The sequence below is a fragment of the Protopterus annectens genome, chromosome 10.part0, assembly GCF_019279795.1.
Source record: "Protopterus annectens isolate FY-2018-M chromosome 10.part0, PAN1.0, whole genome shotgun sequence".
In the NCBI taxonomy this organism is placed as follows: Eukaryota; Metazoa; Chordata; order Ceratodontiformes; family Protopteridae; genus Protopterus; species Protopterus annectens.
The window spans coordinates 986198440-986215564 of NC_056744.1; positions in this window are offsets into that span (position 1 = coordinate 986198440).

Consider the following 17125-nt stretch of genomic DNA (forward strand, 5'->3'; position numbering starts at 1 on the left):
TTGCAGGTACCCACCCATTCATCTAAACTACATTTGAATATTGTAACAGAAGTATTTTGCTTTATGTGGAGTGGGAGACAGATTTGTACAAGTAGTGTTCTCTGTAACACAAACCTATTCCTCCAACATGTTCTATTTTTCTCCAGAAGATGTTGAAATCTCTTGAGCAGGTGTCTATAATACCACTGGACTTGTGAATATATAACAGGTCTGAGAGAATAGGGTCTGTTGAAAGTCTATAGGTGAAGCAGAGGTCTCCTCTCAGTAGTGTGTATGATTCTGAGAAGAGGGACAAGACTTTGAGATGGCTTACATAACTTTTACAATTTAGGCCTTAGATTTTTTTAGTGAGAAAGCTTTGTTGTCATTTCAGTTATGACAAATATTCTGACAGATAAATTCTGAAAAGGAAAATATAATGACTGACCTAGTGACTGCCAGATAAAGTGGAACAATTACATCCCTGAATCTGGATACTATACATTTAGATGTAGGCTGTGCAATGAAACAAAATGTCTATACAACAGTGAATAATTGGTGATCAAAAGACAGTTTGTTTTAAATACAGATTCCTAATTCCTTAACTACAGGATCAGTTTTCAGGGGATTGTTGTCAATGTGAAAGCTGAAAGGGGAGTCATGTTTGTTGAAGGATATGATTATAAACTTCTTGGCATTTATTTTACCATATCTTTTTGATACTAGCTGTTCGATCTTTGATTTAATCATAATTCCATATTGTGCACTGGGCTTTTGTGATCCATGTACTACTAGTTAAGAAAAAGTGTATGGGCATGAAATGTTTTACCAGCTTAGAAATCCAGGAAGCATATAACACTATCAGACAGCAGCAGTAGACCTCTCAGCTTCTTTGATTAAGAATTCTGGACAAACCCAAAAGTAATTCTGGACAAATTCAACAAAATATCAAAATATATTCAATAAAAAAAAAATCAATAAAATGAGAGTTTTTAAAACACTTAGAAAGTTTATAGAACATTAGTTTATTGTATCAATATGCATTTTCTAAACAATACAAGGTGTATCCTGAATAGTTATTGTTTGCTGATTTTCTAAACAATACAAAGAAGAATGAAACCTTAAAGTCTTTATTGATTAACTGGTAAATGAATAACTGGACCAGGAATCCTCACCGCTGAATATACAAAATTTAATAGCTTTAAGCGCGATCAATTACAATACACTTTTCGTCGGATAAAATAACCAACTTCTTCAGAAGCATGAAAACAATGCAAGCATAGAACACAACCTTAAAATACTATCACGTGCTAATCTACAAGGTCATTTAATGAATTAAATTGTTCCACCTGTTAATAGTTAATGGTATTGTAGCCATGGTAACACAATTAATGATATACAATACCCGTTTTGTATTATTTTTTCATATTTTTTGATTTTGTTTTTTTCTTTTTCCTTGTTGTTGGCCACTCCAGGTCCAAACCAAGTGCGACAACTTAGGTCAGCCCTAAATAAACCACTCTTAATTGTAAAATATACAAACAATGCATGTCTTCACTTTACAGCCAAGTTCCTGTCACAAAAAAGTTCAGTGCAATGCTTTACTTTAAAATCAAAGTTGAGTGCCAGCATCTTTCTACTAAAAGCCCCAGTACGGTCAAGACAAGGGTTGAATCACTTGTCACCTATAACGGTGGCAATTTTACAGTCTAAGTCACCCCTAATGTCAATCGCGTTACTCGGTTGACAGAGCCCAAGTAATTTTCCATTTAAAATTTTTTGTGTGTAACTATTTTTAACTATTTACTAAGTAAAACTTACTCCCTACCCCATTTACCCATTTACACAAAGTCACTTGTTAAATCCGTCAATAATACATGCACAAATTTACAAGTTATTTAAAAACTTAAAATAATCAAAGTTGTTCAGAATTATATGAGAGTAATGTTTAAAAGGAAAAAATGTATATGTGTATATGTGCATGATCGATGAGTCGACATACTCATAGCAGTGGTGGGGATCAAAAACAATTACCACAATGGTATTAAGGTTGTTAAATATTACAATTGGGTTATATATACACCTTTATTTCATATCAATGATAATACCAAAGCCCTGTATTGATGTTCAAATAAGTTCACCTCTCTAAATTCTTTAATTTAAGGATACATGAAATTGATGTCATTTCATTTATACCTGGTTTCTGGTTAGCATTAGTACGTAATTGCCAGAGAAGTTCTTTTCTTTCTAATTTAAGGGAATCGTACCCTCCCCTAATGTCCCTGGTTTGTTGGTCAATAACCCTAAATTTAAAGTAGTGGTCAACGTTATCTAATAAATGCCTAGCCAGAGCATTAGTCATATTCATAGTCCTAATGCTGTATAAATGTTCGTAGATCCTTTCCTTAAGTTTTCTATCGGTTTTCCCGATGTAGAAAGCTGAACAGCACATGCACTTTGCTAGGTATACCACCAATTTACTGTTACAATCGTACTTAGATTTAGATGTAAACTTTTGATCTCCTATTACAAAGTTCACCCCTTCCTCTATATGTCCACAATATTTACACATTTGACATTTGAACATGCCTAATTTGGTTGAATATGGTTGTCTGGTCCTTCTAAAAGTTCCTTTAAGTTAGGCCCCCGTTTATAAATCAATTTGGGCCTGTTAGGGACTATATTTTGAAACTCATTGTCATTGGTTAGAAACTCCCAATTTTTCATTATTATGCTATTAATTTTTAGGGAGTCAATATTGAAGGTACAACAGAACCCACAGGCAAAGTCAAAATTGTCATTGTCTCTGTTTCTAGCCAAAGTAGTTTCACCCCTACCAGTGTGGTTGTTATTCAGCAATGGAATGTATGTCTTTAAACTTCTTTTACACTTGACTTCATCCATAATATCACTTAAAAACAAATTCCTAATTCCTTAACTACAGGATCAGTTTTCAGGGGATTGTTGTCAATGTGAAAGCTGAAAGGGGAGTCATGTTTGTTGAAGGATATGATTATAAACTTCTTGGCATTTATTTTACCATATCTTTTTGATACTAGCTGTTCGATCTTTGATTTAATCATAATTCCATATTGTGCACTGGGCTTTTGTGATCCATGTACTACTAGTTAAGAAAAAGTGTATGGGCATGAAGTATTTTACCAGCTTAGAAATCCAGGAAGCATATAGCACTATCAGACAGCAGCAGTAGACCTCTCAGCTTCTTTGATTAAGAATTCTGGACAAACCCAAAAGTAATTCTGGACAAATTCAACAAAATATCAAAATATATTCAATAAAAAAAAAATCAGTAAAATGAGAGTTTTTAAAACGCTTAGAAAGTTTATAGAACATTAGTTTATTGTATCAATATGCATTTTCTAAACAATACAAAGAAGAATGAAACCTTAAAGTCTTTATTGATTAACTGTTATCCTTAGTGATTTACCAGAAAATCTAAAAATTTATGATGAAAAGAGCAACATATGAGACGATCTCAGAAATTGTTGATTGGCATGGACAGCAGGGAGAATTTAAGTTGTTTAATTTTCTGCTGCTGTTCTTTTATGGCTGGCAATGACTACTGCTAGTACCTAGTGTGAGTCCCATTTGTAAGAGCACTTAGGTTGGTGTGTACTAATTGTTAAGCATCCCCCAAGCATCGCCATGATTGGGTTTCATGGTAGGGAAAGTGTTTACTACTTTATATTTTTCTTGATATCAGAGTGTAATCTCACCATTCAATGCATTGCAATTATGTATGGAGTTGAACTTAGTCCCAAGCATGCATCTATGGTTCCGCCACAGGGCTAGCCATCCTGTGGTGTGAACCTTGACTCTAGCTGATTGTCACTGTTGAAGAAGTGATACCATGACCCCGTGTAGGAAATGGGAAAAAGGGGTTGTGGATGGATAGATGGATGGATGGATGGATGGATGGATGGATGGATGGATGGATGGATGGATGAATAGATGGATAGATTCATCTATAGCTCTAATTAAGACAGTCTATGAAAAAGTAATAAACAATATGGCTTTCTAAATCTTTTCTCAAATTATATTTAACAGAGTAGTTAGGAATTCATAATTAAATAGTTTTAATAAATATATAAGACATGAAACTCCAGTGTCTGGTCTTATTGACTCATATAATATTCAATGATTGACATTTTATGAGTGGCAGGGCAAATTATGAGGCAAACATCTGAGAGATTCTACAAAAATGCGAATGATTTATAGGTATGTAGCCATTAAAAGGGTTATGATCTATGCTCAGGATAGACTTGAACTCTCTGTCTCTCCCAAAGTAGATAATACTTGAGCATGGTAAGGACTCATTTGTTGCCTAAATACTTTCTTTGCCAGTGTAGCATTTCTTGGTGTTACTAAGCTTTCTACTAATACATCATATGCAGCATTCCTCTCCAGTCTATAACCTGAGACAAACCTACGTGTATGCCTACCTCTGAGACATCCATGTGTAACAGGAATTGTTTTGAAAAGGTAGGGATTATAAGTATAGCCTCTGAGTTCTGTATATTCTTTAGCCTCCTAAAGGTTTGTTTAATTGCATTTGTCCATTATACATTTTGTGCAGCCTTATGTTTAGTCAGATCAGTCGGGCAGGGGCAAGCAATATTAAAAGAATCTGGAACAAATTTCCACTAATAGCTAGTCATGCCAAAAAACAACCCCCCCCCCCAAAAAAAAAAAAAAGCTTTACTTGTTGTTTAGTAGTTAAAATGAGTCAGTTTTGTACCACTTCCAGATTTTTTCTGTCTGTGGTTTCATAAGCTGTTTGCCTATGACACAGCCCATATTGTGGACTTCTGCTATTTCTAATGTATACTGAGCTGAAGTAACCATGATCCAGCCTGATGCAGATAACTTAAAATGGACTGATTTAACTTTGTACAGATGAATCTCTCAGTCTTTACACAATGTTATAATATCATCCAGGTTGGGTACTGCTTAGACTGTTTGGGGTCTGATGATTTCAGCAGACCAAAAGACAACAATCTGCAATGGAAAAATCTCTCAGTTGTGGAAAATTGCATTTTTTACTTTGTGTGTGTGTGTGTGTGTGTGTGTGTGTGTGTGTGTGTGTGTGTGTGTGTGTGTGTGTGAGGCTAGCAGGATTTTGCCATTTACCTGTAGTTAAGTTTCAAGTAGACAAAAACATAGTATAACTAGATTCTCATTCAATTTATACAGCTGGGTCATAGAATATTTTATTTATTTATATATTTATTTTACATTTGTTTACCAGGAAAATCTGACTAGACACATGTCCTTTTGCAGTGGAGACCTTGGGAGAAAAGCTCCACATTGAAACATACAGAAATACAATATATAAGTAGAATATATAGGGCACAAAAGTTAAAATACTATCTAGATACAGTTTGGGCAAGCAGTTATACATACAGACTAGTTAAAGAATATCACAGTTTACCAATGCACAGTAATTCTTAACCTAATCGATAGAATCATAAGATTAACAATACGTAGACAGACACTGCATCCTTAAACCTTTCTGTACACGAAAATAGAGAGGCCAATATGACAATTACACAATTCTGAGCACAGTTTACTAAGAAATTGAATTGTCAAGTCTTAATATGCCATCAGCTCTACAATGTTATAGTACTATGGAGTGTTAGTTTGCAGAGAGACATAGTCAACAGAATAGGCAGAGGGGATGGATTTGTCAGTAAGTGAAACAAAGTAGTAGCATAGTCAAAGGGAGAGGTTATTCTGGTGCAAGGACACAGACATTTATTGAACATGTGGCTTTTTAGTATTGGTTTAAACTGGGCTAGTGATGTAACCATTGTAATGTTTTCTGGTAGTACATTCCAGATTTTACCTATAAAATTTGAGAAGAAGGAATCTCCCACTTGGTTTTTGGTTATATTGATTTTTATGTGATGCTTGTTAGTGGACCATAAGGTTCTGTTAGTGGTATATGATTGAAGAAATACTTGTAGGGCAGGTGTTTTTTCAAGTTCATAGAGTATTTTATGGGCCATGGTTAACTGGGTGTAGCGAAGGAGAATGGGTCGCTCTTGCCATCTAGCCAGTTGAGTTGCTTCAGTACTATACAATGGTGAAATCTAGCTGATAGGTTTGTAGCATATCTGTCAGTGTTGTTATAACAAGATTCAAGTTTTGCTAGCTCAGACTTTTTTAGATTTGTGAGTATGGGAGCTGTGTACATCAGTGCAAAGATTAAGTGAGCTTGGGTAATGGCAGTTTTTGTATTTTTAGTGAAGTAGTGTTTGCTCCTAAACAATGTTCAGAGTTTTTTGTGTACTTTTTTTTTTTTACTGTTTCGGAAATATGAAGATCAAATTTTAAGTTGCAATCAATTTTGACTCCTAAAAGTTTGGTGTGTGGTGATGGGGAGATGATGGTGTTATTTAGTGATACAGTGTTGAAAGTGTTAGTGGGTGGGGCTGATTTAGTTGGTTGGAAAATCATAAGTTTGTTTTTTGGGGTTTAAAATTAATTAAAAGTTTGTAAGCCAGGTCTCAACTGCTAGAAAGGATTCATTATGCTAGGTTTTGAAGTTCTTGAATAGAGGAAGGACCACATATCACTGTCAAATCATCTGCGTATTGAATGAGGGAGGCTTGTGGGGTTCAGGTGTGGAGGTTTTTTGTAAATATTGAAAATAGTAGTGGGCCTAAGACTTGGCCTTCAGGGACACCTATAGTCACTGCTAGAAGGGGTGATAAAGTCTGTTGCCAAGAAACTGCTTGCTGGCATCAAGTAAGGGTAGATTGGCAGAAATTTAGTTTGGAGAGAGCATTTAGTAGTTTACTATGAGAGACCATATCAAAGGCTTGTGATAGGTCCAGGAAGATAGAGGATGCATGATTACTGTTGTTCCTGTGATAGTTGACAGTACTGGTAAATGACATTAGTGCGGTTGATGTACTATGGTATCATTGAAAGCTGTGCTGGGTGATGGCTAGAAGTTTGTTAGTATGTAGGTAATTAGTAACTTGCTTGTGAATGACCCTCTCCAGTATTTTAGACAGTGGTGATAATATTGCAATTGGGCAGTAGTTGGAAAGATCTGTTGATGAGCCACTCTTATGTAGGAGTATTACATAAGAGGTTTTCCAAATGAGAGGGACTTGTTCTGCTATGGATCTACTGATAAGAACTGATACAGGATAGGCTATACCATCTGCTGTTAGTTTGAGGAAATCAGCAGGTAAGTTATCTGCAGCTAAAGTGGTGGGTTTCAGTTTTTTAAGCAGTTTTTTGATGAACTCTTAGGTTATACTTGACTGTCTTTCATCTGGTTTGTAGAATAAAAGAAATACGTGGAAGCTGTGTGCGTTTGGATTTTTCAAACTGCTTTTTTGGATTTGTATTTTATAATACTATCTTCATTCTTAACAAGAGGAGTTTTGAAGACACGCTACTAGCATTCGGGACTTCAAACATCTTTTTGGTCTAAGCCTGGTGTCACTTCCTTTTCTTGATGATCTCTGTAGCTACAGGTTGCAGGGAAAAGTTGGTTTTAGTATTTGGAGGGGTCACTGTTAGCTCTGATAGGAGAGGAGGTTTGATTGTTGGACAGAGCTAAGATAGTTTTAGTAAAGTATTTATTAAATTGTGTAGTAATGTTGTCTGAATTATTAGTAGTGGTAGGAGGGGGTGTACTGAGTTTGTCTGGAAGAAGTATATTGTTTATAGATGTCCAGAATTTCTGTGAGTTATTGCAGTGTTTTAATTGGATTTATGAGTAGTAATTTATTTTGTTTTGCTTAATTTACTGATTTGCTTTATTTCTAAGTTCCCAGTAAGTTTGTAGAGTGGGTTGGGACTTTGTTTTGTTCCAGGTTGCCCAAGCCTTGTTTCTAGATTTAAGTAGTGATTGTGTATTTTTTGTTAGCCATGGGGCATAGTTTCATTTCACACATATTTTTCGGCTAGGGCCCTGACAGTTTAGTATAGACAGGAAGTTAGAGTTGAAGTAATCAATTGCTTCCTGTAGGGGTATAAGTTTCAGTGGTGTCCAGTTACAGTGTTTAAGTATATCTATACGTTAGTTGGGGTTCAGGTGTTTTTTGTGTCTTATCAGTTTTAATGTAGTTTTTTTTAGATGGGTTAGCTCATTTCCTATGTAAATAGGGTGGGAATTGGTCACTGAGAGTGTCTAGTAGAAAGCCATAATAGGATTAGAGGGGTGGCCTATTTGTTAATATCCAGTCTAGAGAGGAGTATTTGTTGGATGGCTTATTAATCCTAGTGGATGACTGGATGTATTCTGTGAAGCTGTGCAGGTTGATGGAATTTTTGGGGTTTGTGGAGTTGCAGACTAGCCAGTCTCGATTGAAGTCACCCATAATAACTGTTTCCTGAGGTAATGTTTTACTGCTTCAGTATAGTATATTTTCTGATGTTTGGATATTATCCCCTGGTGGCATATAGATACCTATTATGTATATATGTTCCTTGTGATTAATGTTTAGTTTAACAAATACTACTTCAGAATTGTTAAGGTTTAGTGTTCTTTCATCTAAAGTTTCTCTGGAGAGGTGGCTTTTAAAGATTAGGGCCACACCATATCCTCTTTTACTAGTTCTATTTGTACGTATGATATATTCTGGTGGTAGTATTTCATTGGTGGGGGTGGTAGGTTTTAGCCAAGTTTCAGTGAAAAGCACAATATCCAAGGAGTATAGGGAGAGGTTAGCATGCATCTCATGAATTTTGTTGTTGACACTTCTTATATTAATATTTACTAGTAGAATATCAGATTTGTCCCTAAGAGGAAGAATTGTAGATTGAGTAGATTGAGTTTTTATGCCATTTTGTGAGGTTGATTTCTACAGTTTGTAGGGTGGATCAGTGTTTGGGTTTATGTTGCTACTGAGAGTTAGTTTGGATGCTAAGTTGATTAGAGTTTTCAGGAATCTGACTATGTGTTTATGATATTTATGAGAGATGCTAGGTATGTTTGGGTGAGGGAGAAGGGAAAACCATGCAGGGTGTAGAGCTGCGATGTTAAAAATGGGGTTACTTATGAAGATGTTAACTGCTTTGGGTGTTAGGGGGTAGCTATTCAAGGTGGATTGGGAAGAGAAATGATTTTTTATGTTGGAATGGTAACAGGTGCTATAAGCTGTGAATGTTAAAAGTAGCAGAGTGGTTGTCAGTAAGTACAGCTGGTTTATGAACTTGATTGAAGGTTGGATGCTTTTAGCCTTCTTTGTTATTGTCATTGGAGGATTTTTCTTATTAGGCATTTTAGTTAAGTTAAATTAGGTATGTATCTGTTGTTTGTAGCAGTGGTTGAAGTCGGAGGGGTGTAGAAAAAGAATTTTGAGTTAAAGTCTACTAAGTGGAGAGTTTTGATTAGATGAACTGTCAAAATGGTGTGGCTAGTGAGGTATAAATTTAAGGAAAGTGGGGGTGGGTGGGAATGGGAGTAGGGTAGCGGAGCGGAGTGAGCCTGAATACAGTGAGGGCAAATAGAGTGGACTTACACCCTGTTCAAGGATTGGTTTCTCTTAAGAAAAAGCAATCAGTAAGAGTACACCACAGGTAGAAGTTGTATGCTGCTTACAAGTCTGCAATGGTAGCTTTTATTCTTGATTTACATTTGTATTCCCCTTTACTCTTTTTTGCTGTGCAGTATGTAGCAAAAGATAAATGTAGCTTGAGAATTTGCATTTTTGTTTGGTGTTTAATTAGTGAAGAATAATTATTGAGGGCTAGGGACTGAAGGCTATGACTCTATTGAGAGGGACTCAATACCTTAGCATAACAAAACAGATAAGTTAAGCAAAATTTATCACGAGGGAAATGGATGAAAGGGTGGGGGGTGCTAAGAGGAAGAAGGTACAGCTGTCACAATTGGGGTATGTACTCTAGCTGATTGTAACAGATTTTAACAAGGCATAACAGTAGTTATAAAAGCAGGCACCTACACTGCTTGTAAGTGGCAAATGCAGAGTTCTCAGAGTTAAAGCTGTGGTGCAGTCTTTATTTATTGATGATTATTGGTTAGAGTTTCCTTTTCTTTTAGCAACAAATTAAGGACATCAAAATAAGCATAGACATCATAAATATTGTATAGAAAGCAGAGCGAGTTAACATACGCCATTGAAAGTCACCAAAAACAAATACATTGTGACTCTACATGAACCTAATGTAGCTATGTTGCTTAGCTTCCTCAATTTATTGCAACATCATAGAGACCTCTCAGGCTTGATGACATAGTACATTAATATTATTCAACTTACTCTGTGATTCTTCTAGGTTTAAACATTTTATACATTGTCACTAACTGCTTGGCATTGGTGTGTACTTTCCTATAGGAACAGTGTCTTTGTCATGCTGAATTAAACAATTTTTTCAAGGAACTATTAGAATATGTCCTTATTTCTGAGCAAAAATTGATTTCCTGTTTCTAAGACACAGATAGCATCTCCCATTTTTGACTTCACCACGCTGAATAAACTTTAACTTCCTTTGGAAACATATTTACTGTAGAAGTTTATCTCCATGGATTCAGAACATTTAAGTTCAGTTCTCACATTATAATTGACTTAACTTACTTTTTATATCGCTTTAAGGTCATTTTATCACATTATAAAGAACTTGTTTTCAGCAGAGAATGCTAATACAGTTACCTTATATCCTGCTTTGACCTCTCTCAAATGGCCATTTCTGTTAAACATTCATTCTGTATTGTGCCTGTTGTGCCAACTCCATATATCCTATAACTACAAGAAGAAGACTAGTTTTTAAAAATGAGCAGATCTAAAAAGTGGCCTATTAAATTTTAAGTGGGCTAATATCTTTCTCCCATTCCTTTTGCTATATCTAACAAGCCTTGGGGATATCTGCCATATAGCAATTGAATTTGGGTACATTTCTTACAGGAAAGTGAAGATATGGCACCAGATGGTCCCTGTTTTCCACATCTATGTCTAGAGAATTTCATAATGCAGACTTTAAAGTGTTGTTAAATTTTCAGCTAGCTGTTTGATGGTGTTATACAGGTGACCTTAGCTATTTCACTTTAAACAGTGGCCAAGTTCATGCATCACTTTGAATATGAATTGGGTGCCTTTGTCAGTAAGAATTTCATGGAGAATCCTACTCTAGAGAAATGCATTACTAGTTCTTTCACTGGGCATGATGCATTCACTCTTGACAAGGGTTCTGCTTCAGGAAATTTTTGTGGATAGTCAAGAATTACCAGGATGTAGTTGTGGCCATTATTTGATTTCAGAAGAAGAACTACAGTGTCCATTGTGAGTGTTTAAAAGGTTTGGGAATTAATATTGGTCTTGATGTCTGCTCCCTCTCTTTGGCTAGTCTATATTGCAAGTCATGCTTACCTTAAAGCAGAGCTATATATTGGGTTTATTTCATTCTTCTTGGTTTCTCATCTACTCTTACCATATTCCTTCTTGTTATATTTAGAATATAGTCTTCTCATTGAGCTTTCTGGAAACTAACATGATTTGTCTGGAGGTTAACTAAGTCAATATTTTCTTCTGTATTCTGATGTGAAGTGGAAGCTGTGGTGTCTTCTACAAGGGTAGGTGCAGGCTTTTCCCATTCATGTAAGTTAAACCCAGTAAAAGACAACTCATGAAAATAACTTCTGTTCATCAAGAAACTGGCTGCTTCTCTTTTTCTTTCTTTTGTATTTTTGTCTACCTTCTCCTTAGAGACTGTCACTCTTTTGCTTCTGTCTGTCTGGATGTTGTTTTAGTAGATTAGAAGAAACCTTAGGATTATGCTTAGGTTCTCCTCTTTTCCTTTTCACTATGAGACACATATGTCAGCTTCTTTTTAATATTTCCTTAGTGTATTATTAACTATGGAACATTAGTTTCTATGATGACTTCTTTTATCACTTAAACCTTTGGATTTTATTGGCAAAACTCACACTCCCTGTCAGTTCCTATACTCATGCTATTCTGAATTTTAACAGCAGTCTTTTGACAAGACTCCATAGTGCATTTATCTTACTCTTCTACTCATAGCCAAATCTTGGTTCTTTTTTGTTTTTTAATCCTGCATGTTCCTCTTTGCTGGAATTGTATAATTCTCGCAGTATTTCTTGATAAACCTTTTCATCCATAACTTCCAAAGTTCTTTAAACCGAATAAGATCATGGCCAGTCATTATATGATGAGACAGTATGGTGACCAGACTATAGGATGTAAAACTTTAGCCAAGAGAGTCTGCACTTCTACTTGTTTAGCATGTGTGCATATAACTTCAATTTTCTGCTCACTAATTGTTTTATGCTTATAATTATACTGTGATTTTAACCAGTGTAATCATGCTACTCAAGTCCAACAATTCTACTATTCCTTTCCCTTCTACTACAGTAGTACATTTTATACATTTGGTGCTAGCATAGAATGAGAAGTGAGGTTCTACACTGGTAATAATTAACAGTTCATCATTATCACTCTCCATTGGTATCCTCTAATGGGTCACCTTCAGATGCCCGACAACGTGTTTTGCCGACACGGAATCCGACGGGACGAAAACACCGACAACTCAGATGACCGACAAGGTGAGAATCCGATGGACTCGGTAAGTGTGCGATAGAGTGAGGGATTGTTAGGAGCGGCCGGACAGGTAAGTGTAGTGATGGACTGTGGGTTTAGGGGTGGGTTAGTGAGTTAGGGTTAGGGTGCAGGTAGGGCGATAGTGAGGGACTGTGGGTTTAGGGGTGGGTTAAGTGAGTTAGGGTTAGGGTGCAGGTAGGGTGAGTGGTAGTGTCGGACCTTAGGGTTAGGGTTTGGGTTAGGGATAGTGGATATTTTATGTAGTGTACTGTGTTGTTTACGTGTAGTGTGTTGGTGTAATGGTTTTCGGTGTTTTGCGTTGTCGGTATTTTTTGTTGTCGGTCTTTTGGTGTCGGTGATTAGTGTGTCGGCGAAACGCGATTTCGGGCATCTGAAGGTGATCCCCTCTAATACATATTTGTTCAACAGGGGTTGATTCCTTCAGCCTCCATTTGCCTACAGTGTGACTCTGAAAAAGTCAATTAACCATACATTGCTCTGGGGTGGTTAGGTGATTGGTGGTATAAAAATTGTGTTAGTCAATGATCTCCTGGGCCATATACCCAATAACTATCTATGGACCTTCCAAAACAGAATAGTGACTAGCAGCATTTTTTTCAGGTATTGAATTGCTGTCATTAACTTCAGTATTTGGCTTTTTAGCTTTTTATTGGTTACAAGTAAATGGGCATATTTAGGTGAAAGCTTATTATTAGCCCTTGTTGCATCCAAGTCTATTTTAGAAGCTACAGCTTCAATTAGTAGCAAATGTTCCACCACAACAGCTAGCTATTCAGATGACTTAGTGTCACTCTGGAATGCCCATATACTTAAGTTAGTAAAAAGTACCTTCTTGAATTTATTTGTAGCCCACATTTATATAATGTAATTATATTATGTATATGAGATTCTAACCATAGTTTTAAAACATGTAGTAAAATTTCCATGTGTAATCTTACTGGTCAGTCCATGCAGAATGTCCACTTATGAAACTTAAGGGACTCTGTTTCAGAAGAAGCACCAGTTCTTCCTAAAAATCTCTTGTTTCAGTTACTGGTAGTAATGTTAGAGTAAGTCAGATACATGTTAGGTTTTCAATACCTTTACAGTTAGTTGAGATTGCAGAATTCTGGTTCATTCTGTCAAGGACCAGCTTTCCCAAGCTGGATAAATTTGAGCTTCTTTGGAGTGATAGGGACTTGTAGATTCACACTAAAATGGGTGGCTGGTTAGCCAAGATGGAAATCTGCTGCTGAAGTTTGAGCAGGTGTTTATCTGTGGCAGCACATTTATTATGAAGGCTGACCAATTGCTTTGGTGCATAGCTCTACTTCTTCCTTTAAGACTGACCATGAGTTGTTCACTTTATTGCTCAGAGATTGCAGACCCTTCATGAAAGGCAGCAGTAGATTTTATTAATCCCTCAAGCATTTCCATTTTTCAACCAGAATCTAATATCCACAGACAGTCCAATCATAACTGATCTCACTGCAGACACAAAGTAATTAACAAGCTCCTTAATATAGCACATTTCTTCTGATGTTCTGCAGTCTAAGTCTAGTGTGAGAGAATAAGTCAAGCAATCAGGCAACTTTTGAGAAAGTCACATTATAAAACGACTGCAGGCTGGATTCACGAAGGCTCGATGGAGTCTAAGAGTAGAGTAAGACTCCATCCAGCCAATATGTCTGCCGAGCGATCCAGGAACAGCCAGCAGGGGCGTGCAATAGAGCTCCTAAAATGACTCTTGCACAGACAGTGTTAGCTTATGCAAATTACCTCATTTGCTGCTGAAAGCTATGCAAATGAGGTAAATTTGTGATCCAGGAAACACTAACCTGTCCGAGTAAGAGTAGTGTTATTTGCAGAAATGTACTCGGTTGGCAACTGAGTACCGTTCTGCAAATAGCAAAACGGAGCTATGACAGCTCCAAATAAAGGATGCATCCAGTTGAGGAAACATGCCAATGGCCAAATATATGGACATTGGCATTTTTATCCATTGCAAAATAATAAAAAAATTTTTTTTTTTCCTCGATCTCCGATGTTTAAGAGTAGCGCAGCGCCGCGCAAATGTGCGGCGCTCTAAAAACACTAAAAACAAAAAATAAAAGCCACAAATAGGTATTTTATTCACAATATTCATCTGCCATGCAGGTGAATGGCAAGCTGAAGCCAACATGGCTACTGAGTAGTGATTTCTAAGGGGGGAAGCTCAGTCTGAGAGATGTAACCAAGCATTAGTAGGCAATCCTATGCAAATGAGTATAAGGATAGTGAATCCCAAATATCCCTGCCATGTGAACCATGTTCCTAGAGTGTAAGAGTAGGATTAGGGTAGTAACAGAGTAGAAGATAGGTGACATCATGAGGGGGTATGTATCAAAAAGACTTTAAACTTATTGGAGCAGAGTGGCATGTGTTTGCTGTGAGTTACTCAGGACTGGAAGAGGCATGTCTACGGTTGTCTAAACTGAAACCCAGAAACTAAAGGTGTACGCAGTGGCTATCACTGAAGTTTCTTGCAAAGCTGCTTACACTGTGTGCGCACGTGTGAGCGCCAGTAAACCCGTCTAAGCCTGTGTGTGCGTGTGTGCACCCGTGTAAGCCTGTGTAAGGCTGTCTAAGCCTGTATGCATGAATGTGCACCCGCCTAAGCCTGTGTAAGCGTGTGTAAGCCTGTGTGCATGCATGTGCGCTCATGTGCACGTGTTTGCGCTTATTTGTGCGGTGCTGCCTCCTGTGGAAACAGAAATGGGAAAAGGAAGGAAAGGAAGTAGTAGGAAGTTAACCAAGGAGAACTAGCAGAGCTGCCAGGTGAAATCAATCAGAATCAGCCAATTACAAAGACAGTACACTAGCCCAGCCCAGCCCAGCACTTAAAACTCTGCAAACAACATTCCCCCATGTTTTTCTCAGAAACACTGCAACACTGCAGTCTACAAAGAGAAGTGAAAACTTAAAAAGCTTAACTGAGACAAAAAATGTTAGGGGCTACCATTGCTATTATAAGGCAACATGTGCAAGATGCTGAAGGTGGTGCCTTTGCGAATGCTGCTTAGCAACCCACAGTGAGGAGACGGAGAAGAGTGTACAGACCCAGGGTAACCTACCAGGGGCTACATGAGCTGGAGATAGTGGAGCGCTATAGAGTGGACAGAGAGCTCCTGCAGCAAATTGTTGAGCTGTGCAGGCCACGCCTCACACACAGAATCAACAGAGGGGAACCCATCCCAGTGAAAACCAAGGTATGTGTTGGCCTAAGAATACTAGCAACAGGTACCTTCCAGATGATATGATGGGGATTTCACAGGCATCAGCATCCAGGGAACTGCACCAGTTCCTGAATGCCATGTCAGCACATGTCGATGATCATGTATATTTCCCCAATTCCTGTGAAGTGTTATACAGCAACATGCATCTCTTCCATCAAATAGCAGAATACCCTGAGGTAGTGGGCGCAATTGACTGCATGCACATACACATCAAAGCACCAGCCGGTGAGCGGGGTAGGGCCTACATCAACCACAAGGGCTTCACTCCATCAACTGCCAGGTCATGTGTGGTGCCCAGGGCATAATACTGAATGTGTGTGCTGGCTGCCCTGGAAGCTACCACAATTCTCATATCTGGCATCTGTCACAGCTGTACCAGACATTTGCCAATGGGGACATCCCTGACGGTCACCTAGTGGGGGATGCTGGATACGCACTGGAGCAGTGGCTGATGACACCCATCAGAAATGCACACACTCCTGAACAAGAACTCCATAATGAGGCACATGCACAAACACGGAATGTAATCGATCATGTGTTTGGGATGCTCAAGTCATGGTTCTATTGCTTGGACACATCTGGTGGAGCCTTGCAGTACTCACCAACTACATGTACCCAAATTGTCATGGTATGTGCCATGCTACACAATATGATCCTGCGAAAACAGCTGCAGCAGGAACAGCATGGGGCAGGGCCAAACAGCCCCCCACCATTGCCAAGGCCTGCACAAGCACAGCATGATTTGGAGGAGGAACAACCTGAGCCTGCCCCAGTAGGTAGAAGGAGCCATGCCCAGTATGCCTTGGCCTTGGCAAAGAGGCAACACATAGCACATACAATGGCTCAGTAGGAACCCTGGAAATGATACCTCCCTCTGACTCGCACATAAAATAATAGGGATGCCTAACTTGACACTACCTGTTTCCAAACATGTATAGGGAGTGTAGTATATGCATCCAACATAGGCAGCACTGCAGCACCACCTGAGGCATGATTGTCATGTTTTAAGCAATATAAAGCAGTGCTAAGCAGCTTTTACCAATATCTAGTATATGTAAACAAAATTGCTCGTGCCAACTAGCGCAACATCGGGCAACATTGAGCAATGTTGGGCAAGGTCAGTTAAACATGCTGTTATCTGCTTTACTGTTCCTTAAGCAGTCTGGTCTGCCCAGCATGAAAATAAAAAGCAATGACAGGGCTTGAACCCAGGATACTGTGCATTATAGTCACAATACTGAAACACTAAGCCATGAGAGAATTGCAGTGGCATCGATGCAGCAGGACAATTGTACACAAATGCAAACACAA